This window comes from Carassius gibelio, chromosome B14, assembly GCF_023724105.1.
Source record: "Carassius gibelio isolate Cgi1373 ecotype wild population from Czech Republic chromosome B14, carGib1.2-hapl.c, whole genome shotgun sequence".
NCBI lineage: Eukaryota > Metazoa > Chordata > Actinopteri > Cypriniformes > Cyprinidae > Carassius > Carassius gibelio.
The window spans coordinates 20,560,305-20,579,913 of NC_068409.1; the positions used below are offsets into that span (position 1 = coordinate 20,560,305).

The window sequence follows — 19,609 nt, forward strand, 5'->3', positions numbered from 1 at the left end:
TACAGTATGTACTGAATATTAAGCAAATAATTTGTCTTGTATAGTAACATGCTATTTTGAATATAGCCTTTCAGCTCTAATTTTATTTAGCACTTTTATGCATTTTCTGTTTTGATTCAGCACCCTGTTTGCATCTAAACGACATTTATTTTACTCTCTCCATAAAAACTGTTTAATGAAACGAAATGATTTGTGAAAGCATTACAGGATAGCCCAGATTTCATTCACAGCTGGGGCTATGAATTTAGTCTGATAAACAACATTAACTTTTATAAATACTACACCCTTGTTTTGTTCAAGTTAAAACATGCTATACTAATGTAATATAAGATTACAGCAATGCAATAAGTGCTGACAAATCAAGTGCTGGAGTTGTTTTTGCACACTCACTCTCATAGAGTAGTGATTGTTTCGTAGCTGTGAATGCTCAGATGTCTCTCAGATGCTCTGAAGTCCCATTTCCCAAGTGGGATTAAGAAGCAAAACAAGTCTACTGTATGCAACATCTGTGTCTTCCAAGAGTGCATTACTATTGACTTGTAATGTGCTTTAGATACTTATGAAATTACCTTGTTTATTGAGCATATGGTAACCTTGATTCTGCACAATGCCCTCACATTCAAAACGAGAAGCTTGATCTGTAGTAACAAAGTACCTCTTGAAAGCAATTAAGTGGCCAATCCTGAGATTAAGTTAATATTTGCCAATTACCTTGTCACTTTCAGGCACTCATCTGTCTTTTAGTTTACCACCCTTCTCCTCAGGTGTCCTCTATTCTAGTGTTTCCCAATCACTGTGCTGTGGCACACTAGTGTGCTGTGATAGGTTGCTGGGTGTTCTATGGAAAATACTCAAAAACTTACTTTCTCTATTATATTTTGTTGTTGTTATTATTTTAAATCAGTGCTATTCATCATCGTTATGTCTGTTTGTCCAATGAAAAGCCTTCAATAAGCTTTAAACTAAATCTTTAAGCTCCATTGGATCCTCAAACTGTCAGTCAAACATCATAACTCCACCCACAGGCATCTGCTTATTCAAAATACAAGGGTAAATAAAGAACTGATGTTTGAATAAGTACAGCGTTTTCTTTACTCACTGTTTTGAAACACTGTCTATAAAAGTTTGAAGAGTTGAGAAGAGTCTTAGCATTTGCTGTCTTGTCAATATTCTTTTGAACATTTTAAATATCCTGTGCATAGCGCTTCATCTTTTATTTCATGAGATTTTGGCCAAATTTATTAAACAACAAGAAAAACTGAGCTCCCATATAGCTGCAATAAACTGGATAACCTGTAAATTGCTAAAAACGTAATGCGATTAATTTACTGCCTCAGATGCAGTTGTTATAATGACAAAACACATACTGTACCTCTATCATTCGCTAGTCAAAAACCTTTTTAACTTCATTTGAGCATGATTTTCATAAAATGTTAAGTCCAAGTGTCTGATCATATATAAAGCCAAAATACCAACTCTTACGACGCATTGTTTAATTATATAAAAAAAAAAAAAAACAAACAAAAAAAAAAATTCTCTCTATCTTGCTCTTTGTAGTACTTAATGGTTTGCTTTTTGATTTTTTTACTTCTCAAAACCATGCCGTTGGGAAACACTGCTCAAATCTCTTCTGCTTTCCACCATCAAGAGGAGTCCTTCAGACCACCCCCTGCTCACTCAGACCATTTCCTGTGTGAGGGAAAAGCTCCAGGTAAACCGGTTTTAAACCTGACCTCTGCTCCTTTCCATCCCAGTCTACAGTTGCCATGGATACAGGGCCACCAAGTGTCTGTCAGGTGTCACGGACAGCAACCAGGTGTGACCTCTCGGCAGGCATCGGACTATGAAGAGTTCCACCCGAGCAGCCTCAGCCAGAGCAAACAACATCTGACAGGAACAGGCAGAGGAAGAGGAAGCAGGCCAGAGGTGATGACGTCTGTGAAGATAAACTATGCTCTTCAGGATGGAAATGGTTATGGTTCTTTTTAACGGTTAATGGTTCTTCTGTTATAATACTTTTTATTGTCAGAGACAATGTAAGAAGGACCTAAAATGACAGGAAGTGATAGTGTAAAGGGGAAAAGTTGTGAGCCAGGTTCTAAGCTTTTGCCATATGAACACAATAGTTTGGTCATACATACTGTATATTGATAATGTTTTGCTTAACTTTCTTTGCATGTTGTACAGAGTATGAAAGAAGTAGTTCACCCAAAAATGAAGATGTGCTGAAAAAGTACTCACCCTCAGGCCATATTAGATGTAGATTAGTTTGTTTCTTCATTGGAACAAATTTGCAAAAATGTTGCATTACATGACTTGTTTATTAATGGATTCTCTGGAGTAAATGGATCCTGAATGAGAGTCCAAGCAGCTGATAAAACAATAATTCACACCACCCCAGTCCATCAATTAACATCTTGTGAATTGAACAACTTAATGTTTTCAAGAAACAAATCCATCAAGGCATTTTAACTTTAAACTATTGCTTCTGACCAAAGTATATATCCATAATTAAGCTGTTTTCAGTGAAAAAAAATAAATAAAATCCATTCTTTGTTTTCCTCTCACATCAAAATTCTGTTTTGGACTGTGTACGCCTGTAAACTGTGCTTGATCTGTTCATATTTTTATGTGGAATTCTTGTGTTTTCAATGGAAATAGCAAAAACATAAGTTTTTTTTTCTTTCTCTACATCCAATGGCTATTATTCTGACAAACAAGTTGTTGGATGAGCCAGAAGTTGACATGCCAGTCTATTTAAAAAGTAGTTTTTCACAATGTCTGCGAAAAGTCAACTTACATAGTACTTTCCTATTTTAGCGCATTATTAAAAAAAACCATACATCTTTGTAGCAACAAAACAGTATGTACATGCACACATACTATTCCGGCCCAGTAAACATTTCGGTTCAATTTCTAGTTCTTTTTCAGCAGTCTGACTGGCACATGTCTGGAGCTGTAGAAAGAAAACCACAAATACAGGTCTCTGTGTAAAGCACACTATTGGCAACTGCAGGGTCATGTGATTGGAAATGAATAGCACTTTGTGGTGAGGGGGATAGACTGCGGAATGGAACAAAGGGCTTTGAACGGTTGTTAGCTGGAAGCATTCCTTGAGAGATAAGATAGCACAGGAAGTGAAAGGTCTGTCACTCGGACTGACTTTACATTACTTTTAGTGTATAGATAGGGTTGGTCATATCATTCAGACAGGTAAACATGCAGACACACGTGCACACCCATTTTCCCCGCTCCGCTGTTTACCTGTAAGTCATATTTGATAAACCTTCTGATTGATCCATTTCTCTCTCTGACAACATTAATCCATTTGATATTGCTGTGCTGTAAACAGAAGGTGGCATCAAAATCTGTTTTGCTGAAGCTTTTAGACACATTCACCTGTCAGTTTACTGATCTTAATAAATGGGGCCTTATGCTGCTGTCTTACATTAAAATAGCACACAAGCTGACAAGAGTATATCCGATTCATTAATTCTCAGTCTCAGAATGAGTGATACATTACAACCAAATCCAGCTCTTTCAGTTGATGCAGACATATGTTTGTCTGCATAATAACATAGTTAATATATGTATAAACATAGTAGTTTAGCTTGTGCATCTGGAATACTAATATTTACTCTTGCATTCAATTAATATTTAACTCTGGAACATTCATTTTGCTTGTAAATGTTACCACACGTTGAGTGAAGTTAACCTGTGGCAAATTCAGTTGAATGGGTATGGTTGATAAGGCACACATGTCTTAATAAAATGTCTAACAGCTGGAAATGCATATCAGAGCAAAGACCAAATATCAATAATGGAAGACATTTGAACAACCAAAACTCTTCCTAGAGCTGGCTTCCTGGCCAAATTTAGCAACTGATAGAGAAGGGCTTTGGTTAAAGTGGTGACCAAGAACCTGATGGTCGATCTAGTTGAGGTCCATGATCATATATGCAGATAGGAGAAATCTAAAGAAGGACAAACATCACTGCAACACTCCACTACAAACTCAATTCTCTCCTCAGTGAAGACACATGAAAACACACTTGGAATTAAAAAAAAAGGGTCCTCAGACTGTGAGAAACGAGATTATCTGGTCTGATGAAGCTCAATTCCAAGCATCATGTTTGTAGGAAGCCAGGCAATGCTCATCACCTGCAGAGTACCATCCCAAAAGTAAAGTGTGCTGGTAGCAGCCTCATTCTGTTCGGCTGCTTTTTAGCAGCAGGAACTGAGGGACTCTTCAGAGTAGAAGAAAATGCTCAGTGCACCAGAATATAGAGATAGCCTTATGAATTTACAAAGTTGTGACAGTTCTGTTTTTGCTTTGCCATTCTGGTTTATGAAATGGAGATTAATGTGGAATAAAAAGGTAATGTAAAGTACATTTACATTTAATCATTTAGCAGACGCTTTTATCCAAAGCAACTTTCAAATGACAAAATAGAAGCAATCAGACCAACAAGAGAACAACAACAGTATACAAGTGCCATGACAAATCTCAGTTAGTCTAGAACAGAACACATAGCCAGGTTTATTTTTATTTTTTCAAGAATATGATAGACAAGAAATGAAAAGAAAAGGTAAGTGCTAGTATTAGTTGATGGTGAGTCTTTAGATGTTTTTAGAAAATGAATAAAGACTGTTTGAATTAAAAGTAGTTTAACATAAGGCTGCAACACACTTATTAGGTATACCTGTTCAGTCCCATGGTAACAAAAATTGCTAATCAGCCAATCACATGGCAGCAACTCAATGCATTTAGGCATCTAGATGTGGTGAACACTACAAGCTGAAGTTCAAACTGAGCATCAGAAAGGGGAACAAAGGGGATTTAAATGACTTTGAACGTGCAATGTTTGTTGGTGCCGGACAGGCTGGTCTGAGTATTTCAAAAACTGCTGATCTACTGGGATTTCCATGCACAACCATCCCTAGGGTTTACAGAGAATGGTCTGAAAAAAGAGAAAATATCCAGTGAGCGGCAGTTGTGTGGAAGAAAATGCCTTGTTGATGTCAGGTCAGAGGAGAATGGGCAGACTGGTTAGAAATAATAGAAAGGCAACAGTAACTCAAATAAACACTCATTAAAACCAAGGTATGCAGAATACATCTCTGAACGCACAACACATCGAACCCTGAAGCAGATGGGCTACAGCAGCAGAAGACCACCCCGGGTGCCACTCCTGTCAGCTAAGAACAGGACACGGAGGCTACAATTTGCACAGGCTCACCAAAATTGGACAATAGAAGATTGTAATACATTGCCTGGTCTGATGAGTCTCGATTTATGCTGCAACATTCAGATGGTAGGGTCAGAATTTGACGTAAAGAACATGAAAGCATGGATCCAATCTGCCTTGTCATATTGGTTTAGGCTGGTGGCCGTGGTGTAATGGTGTGGGGGATGTTTTCTTGGCACACTTTGGGCCCCTTAGTACCAATTGAGCATCGTTGTTGATGACCATGTCAATCCCTTTATGACTACAATGTACCCATCTTCTGATGGCTACTTCCAGCAGGATAATGCACCATGTCACAAAGCTCAAATCGTCTCAGACTGGTTTCTTGAACATTACAGTGAGTTCCACTTTACTCAAATGGCCTCCACAGTCACCAGATCTCAATCTAATAGAGCAGCTTTGGGATGTGGTGGAATAGAATATTCTCATCATGGATGTGCACCCGACAAATCTGCAGCAACTGTGTAATGCTATCATGTCACTATAGACCAACATCTCTGAGGAATATTTTCAAAACCTTGTTGAATTTATGCCATGAAGAATTAATACTGTTCTGAAGGCAAAATGGGGTCCAAACCGGTACTAGCAAGGTGTACCTAATAAACTGGCCAGCGAGTGTGTGTGTGTGTTTATATATATACATACTTTTTATTTATTTTTTTTGGTGGTCAGCTTTTAATGTCTGATGATTTATTTGCATACATACATTTGATTCATTATGATGCAATTACAAGTTGACTAGTGTAGCTTAACTATAGCCTGAAGTGCTTTTGTGATCAACCAATTGATGACTGATGAGCACAGTTGAACTTGTTGCTGGTTTTGTGCAAAGAGGGCTCTAATGGATCTGGCAGTGCAGAAAATTCATCAAAATCAATTGTAGGTCTGTATAAAAATGATTGACGGCTGGATTTGGCCTGCAGGGTGCCAGTTGAAGAGGAGAACTGACAGAAACAATACACCAGGCTTAGGAGTTGTATTTTGGTTAAGGAATGATTGCATAATACATTGGGTATTATTACAGCAATTAGAATCGATTATGCAATCAGTGCTTTGAATACTGTTGTTGTCACAGAGACCCATTATGACACATGGATGATTTCAAGGCTATCTCACTGCCAATTCATACGTATTTTACGAGATGGCTTATTCATACGAATTTGTATGACCTCACTCGTACGATTTTATACGATTTGTCTAAACCCCAGTGACGGTTAGGTTTAGGGGCGGGGTTAGGTGTAGGTCATTCGTACAAATTCATACGAATTGTGCAACTCGTAAAATAAGTACGAATTGGCAACAATCGTATGAATTTGTATGTGTGTGGTCGTACGAATTCGTACGGATAAGCAACCTTGTGAAAAATGTACGGATTGCCATGAGATCGGGTTGTGCATACATACTTTTGATTCATTATGATGCAATTACAAGTTGACTAGTGTAGCTTAACTATAGCCTGAAGTGCTTTTGTGATCAACCAATTGATGACTGATGAGCACAGTTGAACTCGTTGCTGGTTTTGTGCAAAGAGTGCTCTAATGGATCTGGCAGTGCAGCAAATTCATCAAAATCAATTGTAGGTCTGTATAAAAATGATTGACGGCTGGATTTGGCCTGCAGGGTGCCAGTTGAAGAGGAGAACTGACAGAAACAATGCACCAGGCTTAGGAGTTGTATTTTGGTTAAGCAATGATTGCATAATACACTGGGTATTATTACAGCAATTATAATCGATTATGCAATCAGTGCTTTGAATACTGTTGTTGTCACAGAGACCCATTATGACACATGGATGATTTTATACACCTGTAGTGCTGCTGTAAGATTTACTTAGCAAAAACAGACAAAAAGTGTAGTGTGACTCCATCTGAGTGTGGTGCGTTCTTGTTTATCGGGCTTTAGTATAATGGATCTGTCGGGACTGAACTTGTGACCTCACTTTCAGATGCTGCTAAGCAGTCCATTGAGATTGTCTGGGTCGGCATTTGTTACGAAGAAAAGACAGTTTGCCCTAGAGCAGCTGTAAGAGGTGACGGCACTGTCCCTATCACGTCCTGAGGGTCCTTCTGTCCCCGTCTCCCTCACCTTAATGAACCAGATAAAAACGGCTCAAATGTGTGAGAAAGATATGGAAGGGGTTTGTCTTTTCAAGTGTTTTTGTGTGTGTAATCAAATGTGCTAATGTGAAAGGAAGAACATAGAGGGTAAAGAGATGTTACCAGTAAGTAAATTAGAGAGAGAAACTCAGTTTCCACAAAATTAATTTATATAATTAAATTAAATAAAGTTTTAATCATCTTAAGCAACAAATCAGCACATTAGAACTGGACTGAACTATTAAGATCTATTAAGCAGAAACACTTTTTTTAAAATATTTGTTTTGAAATAAATGCAGTCTTGGCGATCATGAGAATGTAGAAATATCCATTAAAAATATAGTTATTTATTTATAATTTTTTATTTATTTGAGATATTTTCTTTCACACTGAAGATGAAAGAAAAATACCAGTATGAAATGTAGAAGAAATGTAAGTAAACATGCAGCCCCAACCCGGAATGTCTGGATTTCATCCAGTCGATTTTTAGCTCTTTATCTATGGATTAAATCAGCTGTTTTACGGGAGCCATAGATCAATGATAGAAAAGACATCAAAATCAATCAGCCTTGAGACTGTATTTCTCTGTTTTTTTGATTACCAGTGCTGGAATAACATGCACGCCTCCCCTGTTCTCTCTCAAATGCCTCTGTTACTCTTCCTAGCTGAGGGAGAAATCAATCATAACTCAATGCTTTTGACATGCTCAATGGCGCAGTCTGATTGGCTGCGGCTCATCCAGTGATTTCTCATTACCGGCACCTCGTACGGTACACCTTGGGGTTTCTGTGACCCCTGTGATTCTGCCACTGTTACTGTGATGTCTTCTCATCTCACTACTGAGATGAAATAGTGCTTCTCCAACTAGTGCAGCAGACTGCTTTGTTTAATGAGAGGCTACTGCATCAACAGGCTGTGCATTGTGCTTAGTGTGCCTTCACTTCCTATGTGTTGTTTTTAAAGTGATATGGTGGTTGATTAATGAAGTCTCCTAAGGTTATGCTGAGAGTACTTGGTTATTTTTCTTGGTCATTAGTAGGGAACATTGTTGATGGATATTTAAGCCTCCATGCCGTGCCGAGTTCTGCCGTGGTGATAGAGGTTTTGAAACATTCACATATCTGATCTGTGCAGTGACTGTTAGAAAGTGAAGCAAAGTACAGTACATCATGCTGTATATTTTAGAAAGTGTGCAATTAGTTTTTTTGTTTGTTTGTGTTTGTGTGTCCGTGTGCTGGTCCACTTGTATGAAAAGACATTTGAAGCAGTCTATTGCAGAATACTGTGTCTGAGATGAGATTAGAGGAGAGTTTACCCCCTCACGTTGTCCTTGAACTGCCAGCTCTCAGTCAGAGATTGAACTCTTAGATGTTTACTTCTGCTGCAAAAAAAGTATATATATATATGTGCTGATACTGTATTACCTCTGCTTTCTGTTAATTTTTGCTAATTTTATGTTAGTGTGGAAAAAAAATATTGTACAACAATAGTTTAAATATGTAGAGGAAATGTATAGGTCTGTATTAAAAATTGTTGGTTATGGGTATTTAGACTTGACTCGAATATCAGTTACATATTAAGGACCACATGTAATAGTATCCCAAATCGGAAGCAATGAAATCAGATCTGAGACAGTGTTATATGTGTTTTTGTGCACATGTAACAACATCAGCTTACACTACGATACAAAAGTGTATTTTTTTTATTTTAATTTTTTTAATGAAAATAATACTTTTATTCTGCAAGGAAGCATTCAATTGATCAAACTGGCAGTAAAGACAGTTGTAATGTTACAAAAAAATCAATTTCAAATAAATAAATAAATAGTTCTTTTAAACCTCCTTTCCCTTAAAGAAGCATAAATGTATCATGGTTTCTACAATAATACAAAAAGCAAAACTGGTTTCAACATTGATGACGGTAATAAAAAGAAATGTTTTCTGAGCAGTAAATCAGCATATTAGAATGATCTCTGAAGGATCATGTGACACTGAAGACTGGAGCAATGATGCTAACAATTCAGCTTTACATCACAGGAATAAATTCTATTTTAAAATAAATTCAAACAAGTTATAGTAACACTGCCACCCCAAAATCTGAGCAGCAATGTCCACAGCAGGGCATAATGCACAGATATGATCTTTGACATAATCAGTTTGTATTTCTTAGCATGAGTCAGTAAAATATTTACAGTATTTCAGCTGATTTCTGTATGTATTGATTTTTGATTTTTGCTGTATTATTAACACATCAGAGTGAGGATTAAATACAATATTTTTTGACTATTGAATGTATGACTCAAATAAATAAATAATCCATGTCATGACAGCTTTAAGTAAGAACTGTATAAAAATTGTTGTTTACAGGTATTTAGGCTAAACTGATCTTCAACAATTATCAGATATCACTTACTTATTGGAATTGGAACAACATCTGATGCAAACAGCAGAAGCACGTATAGGATCTAAAAAAAAACAAAAAAAAAACAAACTAAATCTATCTGACCCTTTGCAAAATTGCTTCATCGACTTCCACTGTATGAGAAGCATTTCTGTCAACACTTTTGTGTCTGTTTTTTTTTTCTTTACTGTAAATATACAGTGAATGTTACTCGTAGCTCTGAGAATGTGGTGAGGAATTTTATAAAAGTGAACAGTGCAGGTGGACAACTAGGTCACACTGCACAGAGCAGTGAATGTTACACTGCTGTTTTTCCTACTCTTGCCCTCCCTCTCACTTTCCTCGCTTCAGTACTGTATTTCTAAAGGCCTGAGCTCCCGTGTGTGTTAGTGTGTCTTTTTGGCATTGAGTCCACACACAGCAAAGCTGGACACATTTGGTCAATGAAGTGTTATTCCAGCATTATACTCCAGCAATAATGCAAAGGCTGAGAAATTGGCCTCGGTTTGCCAAAGCTCTTGACATTTAGAAATTTGCCACCTGTCGCAATCAATTTCCACATGCTGTCTTAGTCTCCGATTCAAACTGTGTGCTTAATTCCCAGGTTAGTGATGCTCTAGAAACATGATTTTTATTTTTATCCTAAAGCTCACTGATTTAATTGTTCTGTTTGGATTTGAAATGTGAAAAGTTTTTTTTTTTTTTTTTTTTAAATGTTGTCCCACTGACGAGTTTGCCATTTAATTACCATACAGCCCAAAGGGAAATATTCAAATTCATCCAGAAAAGCAAAAAAAAAATTAAATAAAAAAAAAGAAGCAATTTCAGGTTATAATTACATATACAATTTCACTGCAAGACAAAAATGTTGTTCAGCACTTTTTTCTGTGATGGTGCTATTTATTTAAACTGTGTTCAGAAGCATTTAATTTCTTTCCTTCTTTCTTTTTCTTTTTTTGTGTTAAACCATTCAATCGTGATTGGTTAGTTCACCTTGTATGCATTTGCACCAGGTATTAAATGCACTGTGAATGCTTTCCAGTGCCTGTAATATGACTGCACTTCTCTCCTTCTTGATAATTTGTTTATCATCACCTGACGTGAGGAGTGCTTTTGGCATATGGATAAATACAGTCTTCACATCTCTCCGCAATGTAGGCTTGAGGAATGACATTTCAAGAACAATTCTTAAAATCTCAGCAGTGATCTTGTCATTAATGCTTGGTCACGGTGACCTCTGCTATGCTGGAATTTTTTGAAAATTCAATAGCAACATTAGTTGGGTGTTTCTTCAACATGTTCACGTTTATGTGCCAGGTTTTGATTTTTGTATATAGCAAAAGACTGCACCACACCAGAGAAAGTTTATAAGAGACATGTCACTTCCTCAATCCTCAATACAACTATATAAGGAAAACCCGTAACGGCAAAGATAGCGGTTGTGTGCACATGTCCCCCCCCCTCCCGAGGGAAAGCCAATCATCTGCTTTTAACAGTCAAGCCGGGAAACATTTAAGCCTATCGTCTGGTTCCACTGACGTATGCGCACAGTTGAGGAACCCTTGCGCATGCATAGTCAAGGTATAACCTGTGGGGAAAAAGGCATTTTAAACCTTATTTTGGGGCAAAGTCATCAAAAATTTTCAGCGATTTTTATCATATTTCACTGCTGTTCCTATACATGTTGTTTTTATGTCCCGGTGACCAGTGAAAGTGCAGTTCTGACCCTCTGCCAGTTCATTTAGATAGGAGCTGGTCTTGTTATTCTGAAATAGCTGCCCGGAGGCGTTGCCAAGATGGCGGCAGAGTGGCACAACTTGCCTGAAAGGACTTTGACCACACTCACTATAGCCTGAAGCAAGCGAGAGCAGGATCTCAAAATGGCCTACCTTTGTCCACACATGTCCCATCATTCCTCCAGCAGTAGGGAGGTTGGACGCACACAAAACACTTAGACAGCCCACAATCCAGCTAAGCCACAGATCGCATCTCTATTTTTATAAGTGCATGGCAGTGGATTGATTGTGGCTGGCAACGTCATGAGGCTGGGCTTCAGCTTTAAAACTAATGTTTGTTTTTCTTTCCACCAGCGCCTGTGTTCCCTGAACACTTTTCCGAGAGTGAGTTGAGCGCAGATTCCCATGGATTCGAAAAACTTCACTCCACTGTGTGCCTTTATGGATGTTCGTTCATGCTTTGAAAAAGCAAAAGGCTGCTTTGAGCATTCAACATTTTAAGTTGTCAGGGGAGCCCATAGATCTTTATTGAGTGGGCAAGAAGTGCTCTGCCCAACAACGATGCCGCAATATAGCAAATAACACTAAGGGGGAACTTGCTAAGAATAAATGTCAAGCACATATTGCTTCTCACTTTAGTCTGCAAAAGTAAATCCCCCTGTAAGCTTAAAATCAGTTCACAGAGTGATTTTGCACACAGAAACTAAAGCCAATTTATCTAGGTGATTTTCTCTTTGATGAAAATTCTCTTAATAAAAGTCCCATGTTTTTATCTCATGCAGACAGAGTAAAATCTGTTTGTTTCTCATTCGTCTCAGGCATTAGAAATCACCAAGAGTGTCTCATTTAGGTGAGTAGCTAGTTTTCATTTGATGCTTTTCGGTTTTGAAGTCATAGTTATGTGACGCAGTCTCAGGCCTGTGAAATGTGACTCCTTTATTGCCGGCACTCATCATCCTTCATTTTTTTTTATCTCTGATGTAGTGTCTGTAAAGATGAAAGGAATTAGCGAGGCATGAAACAGGTTCACCCATTTTCTATTCTTGCCAAGACTCACAAACCCCGGCAAAAGCATGCCCACATTTTCATATCTCGGGGATATTTTACCCGCCTGCACATTCGAGTTCAGATTCACATGTAAGCTTTCTAATTGCATTGGAATTTGCTTCTTATATTTCGTCTTTTGCCAGAAATATTGTGCCTAATTATGTATTCATGGAAGCCATTAGGAGAAGGAAGCTGGCATCTTAATGCATTTATTTTAAGCCCCTAATTTAATGTAAGTGGTCAGATTTATACATTTAGAATAATGATCATCAGCATTCATCAGCTCCTCCTGTGATCTCACACTCCAGAACACACTCATAGTGTCAGAAATGCTTCATCATTCCCGCAGGTAACAGAATAACCGGGAGTTGAAAATGCAATTGGCAAAGATGAAGCATGCTTTTAGATGGAACCCCTTCTTGCAATACGTTTTAGTCATCAAGTGTCTCTGTGTTTGGAAAGTTACTCTTGATTTCCAAATCAGTGTGATTCAGGAGTAATGAGCTGCCTAACGTCTGTTCTGTTGCTCTGTGTGCCAATGAGCAGTGAAACAACTCTATCTCTGTGTAAATAAAGCAAGCACCCACCAGAGAGATCCCACAGCAAGTTGAAATGTGAGATGAGTTGGTACTGAGACAGATACATGGTGTTTTAGTAGTTAAGAGCATCTGTTATTTAGGCTTTACTATAAACACAGACACACAACCATGTTATGTTTTCAAACAAACTCTAATTTTTTTCTTCTTCTTTTTAATCATTCACTTGTGGCTAATAGACACATTTAACTTGCTCCAGTTGCTACCACAACAAAACAGAATTGTGTAAGCACATAAAGCGTCATGACCCAGACAGAAGAAAGCATGTCTCCAGACCTCTTCTTTTGTGGGCCAGTTCAGCTGACTAATGTGTCCCGCTCTGTCCTCATTTGGTGAGGCTTTTAAAGCTAAAGAGGTTATTGCAATATATATCTTGACTAAACTTGGCCTTCTAGCAGTCACCCCCAGAAGACTGAAACTCACACATGGACACACATGGAGCTTTTCAGGCTGGTGTTGCTGTCCAAGGTGCTGAATCACACCATCCACATTGTCATAGGAGCTGTCCAAGGCACTGCTTCTCTGGCAGATATTGCTATTTAAAATTCATTCTTTCTTTCTTTCTTTCTTAATTGTGCTTTATTATTCACTTCTCCCTGGGCTTCGCGGCAATGTGTTCACAGTGTGTGTGTGTGTGTGTGTTCACTACTATGAGTGTGCACTTGGATGGGTTAAATGCAGAGCACAAATCCTAAGTATAGGTCACCATACTTGGCCACATGTCACTTTCACTTCGCTTTTTCACTTTTTATTATTATTATTTTTTTCTCTTAACAAAAAGGTTTGGTTTCCATTTCTAAAGAAATCAGCTGTCGCGACACATACTATGCTTTATAAGAAAGTGCACCATATTCAAAATAACACTGTTATAGTTTGTTGAAAGAGTTATTTGTCAAATTCAAAACAAAACATTTTCAGTTCTTGCTGCTATAAATGCCACTTTTCTGACCACTTTTCTGCATGCTGCTTCATTATTGTGCTGTTATTGATTTCAGCTTAACAAATGGTGGCTTGTTTTATGATCAGACGCCCCCTCCTGTCTAATTGTCGGATTCTTTGTATTAATCAGTCCACCTGATACTGATTGAATGTGCAATTTGAAAACTCTTGAAAACTTTGTTATACAGGAAATAACTGTTAAAAATAATAAATAAACTTATGTATGAATGTGTCCAAAACACCAAAGTAATTCACTATGCCTATTCACGATGCTTGTATTCTGAATTGCATCATCAGAACTTTGACATCTACTACTCTGTCCATCTTTCATGTCCCTCTGTCACTCAACCCAACACCTTTCATCTTATTTCACAAAATATTGCCAAGATGTCTTTGAAATGCAGACTGTTTATGAAAATTAGAGAGAGTGTATGTGTATATGTAGACATTTCCAAACTTAGTCACAACGAGGCATTAAAAAGAAGCCTTTGAAGTATTTTGATGTTTCTTTGCTGCTCTCTTGCCAGTTTCATAAATAGGTCAGACGCTCTTTGCGTCACTTCAGTTCATCCGGTAGGCATATATTGTGTATATTCACTCTGGCATCTGCCTTTCCTTTCCTTTCCTTTCCTTTCCTTTCCTTTCCTTTCCTTTCCTTTCCTTTCCTTTCCTTTCCTTTCCTTTCCTTTCCTTTCCTTTCCCCCTACTTTGGCTTATTTAAAGTCTTTTCTTCTGGAGCTGTCTCTAATCTGTCAACTTTACAAATGTACTTTATTATTTCTCATACACACTTGTTTTTTTAAGGGAAATAGTCATTCATTCACAGAAGACAGTGTAGTATTACACAGTCATGTGTAATTTTTGTAATTTTCTTCGGAGCATGAGGATTGCACTTATTTAAAGAGGTGTGATGGTACACTATTTTCTCTATTAGTTATGTTTTCTTTCAACAGACAGAAACTTTTTCCTTTTAGATGAGCACTGTGTTTTTTTTTTTGTGTGACAATTTCTCCTGATTCCATCAGCTGTGTGAAATTGACATATGCATTTATTTGGGCTTAAAATGTGTGTAGTTTATAGTTGTGATATGAAACGTTTGAGTTTATAGAGGGTAAGGCTATGTTAAAACATCAAATTCTTTATATGACTTTGCTTGTAAGCTGATCTTTCGCTGCTAATTGTTAAGTAAGGAAATGTATTGACACTTATGTGTTGCATTTGAGTAAACCATACTATTCTTTACACCATCTGTTAGAAAGGCCTCAAATCATAGCATCAGGCATGTATCTCCATGCAGGATGATAATTTGCATCTTCTCAGGTTTGAGATTATTCAGTGTCTGGAGGATTCTGCCCTCCTCTGCACCAGAACTTTAGACACAGCCAAGTTGTGGTAGCACCCATAGCATATTCAGAGCGATGACACACATGGCAATGACGCTCATGCACGTCTGACCCACACAACTTGGCTATGAACCACACTAATATTTCAACCATTCCAGACTCACTAAGAAGTCTTCCTCAGAAGTGCTGTTGGAAAATGCTTACACTGTAAAAAATTTCTTGTTGTTTTTACAAAAACTTTTTGGCAGCTGTGGTTGCCAGAATAATTTTGTAAAAATACAGAAAACTGTAAACACATTTACGTCAAAAACTGTTAATTTTACAATATAAAGCTGTAATTTACAAACAAGAAAATGTGAATATAAACCAGTAAATTCAACAACACACAAAATTAAATCTGTTTTGTACCTTGAAAATACTGACAACCACCATAATAATAAAGATGGTACTGTATAAGAGAAAGCCACATGAAGTGTCAAAGCTCATCACAAGTAGCTTCACCACAAGCAGAAGTATATATTAACATATAGAAGGTGCACATTTATGGAAACACAAAACACCATCATGGTAACACACGTGATACTTAAATAATGCAAAAAACTTTCATTAAGCAACAGAAGATGTAACATAAAGCTCAAATGTACATAACTGATAACAAGAACTATTTAAAAACATGATTATTTAAACAAAATACTTTCAAACGTGGAGTGTCACGCAGGGAATTCTGGGAATATCAGTTTACAGTTTTAGACTGTAAATCATACATTGATTTGTTCTTTTTTTACTTCTAAAAGCTGTATAATTAACAGAATTTTACTGTAAATTTGCATTAAATGCTTTGTTAGATCTTTTACAGTTTTTCCCTGTATATAGTACGGGAACTTACTGTTAACCTATTATCAGTTTTTTTCCGTAGCGTTTTTACAAAATTTTACAGTTAAAATTACACTTATTTTTTACAGTGTAGTGTGACCCTGTTTACCCTGTAAATTGATATTTGACAGTATTCACAACACACTTTTACTTCTACTGAGGGGAAAAGAGGACTGGGATAAAATGTGTGTTTGTTTGTAATTGTTATCATTAACTTTAAAAAAAAAATTCTGAAATTAAAATGTGCTGAAAAAAAAACATATTACATGGAAAACAACTTAAAAATGTCAACAAGAAATTACAAATAAGTTGAACTGAAACTTGATTAAAAAGCCATATAGAATTGTATAGAAATAATCAAAAGCATATAAGACATTTACACAGACATTGATTTAAAAAAATCAAATTCTAAATATGAATACATATTTTAAATAATTGTAAATAAATATGACTAATGTAGCACTGGTGGTAGTAGTAGTATTACAAACCTGATGCAAACCTTAAGTTTTCTAATAAGCCATGCCTTTTCCCCACAAATTGACATTGCATGATTTCCAGGTATGAAAAAGTCAAGGAAATGAATAAAATCTTAAATAGTCATAGGAATTTCTATGTTCTACATTTAGTTCTAAAATATTTCATAACAAAGTATTAAGCTCATTTTTGCTTATTAAGGCAGATTTAAAGCTCTGGCTCTTTCTTTGGATGCACAATAGATTGATAGTCAAGACTGAAATGGACGTACAGGTCATGTGTACTGACCTTGATTTAATTTTCTGAGGCATTAATCCGCTCCACTCTGTCTAGATGTTTGACTTCAGCCGTTTAATAAAACTGACCTCTTCTATCTGGTGACTTTGAAGCATTAGATTCTTTTCATTGTGGTTTTATATTTGTCTATTGTAATTCAAGGAAGGGATTTATCATTTTTAGAAACCTCCTCTTTAGTGCTGTGGCCGTGTTCCCTCTGTTCACATCAGAGACTGAATGGGACGAGTCACAGCGCTCAAATGTTTCCAGACAAGAGTGTATTATCAGTGCTTCCTAGTCCGAGGGGAGGTTGTTAGCGTCTCATCTTCATGCAGAAAGAAATAAATCAGAAGCAGTGAAGGCACTTGTGTTACTCCTCAGCCACTGGCTTATGCAAACCTTGAGGGAAGAGGCATTAGATTGATTGTTAAAGCTGTCTGAGAGTCAGAAGAGCAGGATAAATCCTGTTTAAAGAAATTTCCGTGTCTGGTTAGACTTCATGTGACTGCCAGGCCTCTTAGGCATTGTTCTTGAGGTCAGTGAATGCTGCTTCGTAAGTATGGGCCGTGTTGTTAATTGATATTCATAGTGTTTTTACAGGTCTGCTCATGAACACTGTTTGTCAGATGGACCGTCTGGGACTGGGAAAGTTAAATCCTCAGTGTTTTCTTGGTGGCTGGATGGACAATTTCATATTTCTCTCTTTTTTACTTCCTGGCAAACAAAGGAAGCTTTTTAGTGCAGTGAAGAGCAGATTCTATGCATTATACAAGCTTTTATCTCTCTTTTTATTATTTTTTGTGTCACATAAAATAATGAAAAATGTACACTACCATTTTGGTTAGGTAGGATTTTTTAAGTTTTTGAAATAAGTATAATACAGTAAAAAAATACAGTAAAACACTGATACTGTGAAATATTATTCCATTTCACAAAGACTGTTTTCAATCTTAATATATTTTTAAATATAATTTATTCCTGTGATGCTGAGCTGAATTTTCAGCATTGCTGCTCAATAAACATTTCTTATTATCAGTGTTGAAATTTGGGGGGGGGGAATCGAATATTTAATATATGAAATATTTGTAATACTTAATATTTTTTGTGAAAACCGTGATTGATTTAGTTTTTTGGGATTATTGATGAATAGAAAGAAATATTGAACATCAGTTATTTGAAATAGAAATCCTTTGTACAATTGTAAATGTCTTTACTGTCATTTGTACATCATTGCATGAATGAATGAATAAATGAAAAATAATGTATCACTTCAATCTTTCAAACATTCCTTTTAAGTATTGATTACTTATAGTCACTTTTGTTCACTTTGTTTAGTCATCTGGTCTGTTTAGTCATTCTGTGCCCTTATATGGTTCTGTTCCTGTCCTAGTTTAGTTCATTGATTCATTAGAGCTCATTAGTTAATTCCCATCACCTGTTTGTCATTAGCTGTCAAACTCACTCCTTTTTTCTAGTCTGCGTCTGGTATTACGTTTGTATTGGTGTGTGTCTACCACTCATCTTTGTGGATTATCTTCTTCCTAGATGTTATTAAAGTACTGATTCTATTGTTGTTCTCGTGTGCATTACTTGACACAACCGTGACAGGAAGATGCTAGATTACTTAAAATTTTTGTCTTTGTTACAGAAAAAAAGTGAGTAAAATGGCCTTTTTAAGGTGGAAGTTTCTGAAGTTGGTTTGTGATGTGTGTCAGTGTTTGACTCTGAGCTGAGTTATGAGCGCAGTGTCATTTGCGCATGTGAGAGTAAGAGGTGAGATCAGACATTCTCAGAAGCCTTGGAAAGCTACTCTGAAAGTTACCCGCTAAGTCACACTTCATGTTCAATCAGAGAAGTGTACTCTTGTCAAACTGAAGAGGTAAACAGGAACTTCCACTGCTTGTGTTGCATGATGCCAGCATGATGTTGCCAATGCCAGCATCCACCACACCATCCTATCTTGCTATATCTCTTCAGTTATTCATTAAAACACAAATTCTGCTTGCTTTCTCTATTTTTAAACAAACGGAGCTGTAACTGAATACACCTACCTTTTTGTCCTGATTGTTATAAGTAAACCATTATTCCCCGAGTCTGGAAGTAGACTAGATGAGAGACAAGCATGAGATTTTGCCTCGCATCATTCAAAAACACATTTCAGACATTCTCCTTTCTTTTCAATTTCCATCTTTTGATGACTTTACAAATAGAGCGTAGGAAACCGCGCCAGTGGACGGGGAAATAGAGATGCCTGAGCACTGCGTCTATCTCCTCTGGCAATCTCCGCTGTACTGTAACAATCCCGTCATGTTCCAGAGAGGATTAAATGGGCTTTAATGGCAGACTTGTCTCTGCATTTCCTGGAGAGTGTTTTAATCTGCAGGAATATCCCTTTCTTTTGAGGATTTATGTCAGATTTTCTTCTGCCCTCAATGTTCTGCTTAATGGGGAGTCTGGGAGATTGGGAGAGCATGTCAGGAAGCAGGTGTTCAGGATAAAGTGTGAGCAGTCATCAGAAAGGCAGTTTAGTACAGAAACGTCCCCCCACACTGCCATTTAGACTCAGTCTGACTACAATAG

General features: G+C 37.0%; 1 protein-coding gene across 3 annotated transcripts in view; it reads left to right on the forward strand.

Moving 5' to 3' along the window:
- The window catches only part of tenm2a (teneurin transmembrane protein 2a), a 404,535-nt gene that overhangs the window by 60,394 nt on the left and 324,532 nt on the right, over positions 1–19,609 (forward strand). The gene's annotated exons all lie outside the window — the stretch shown is intronic.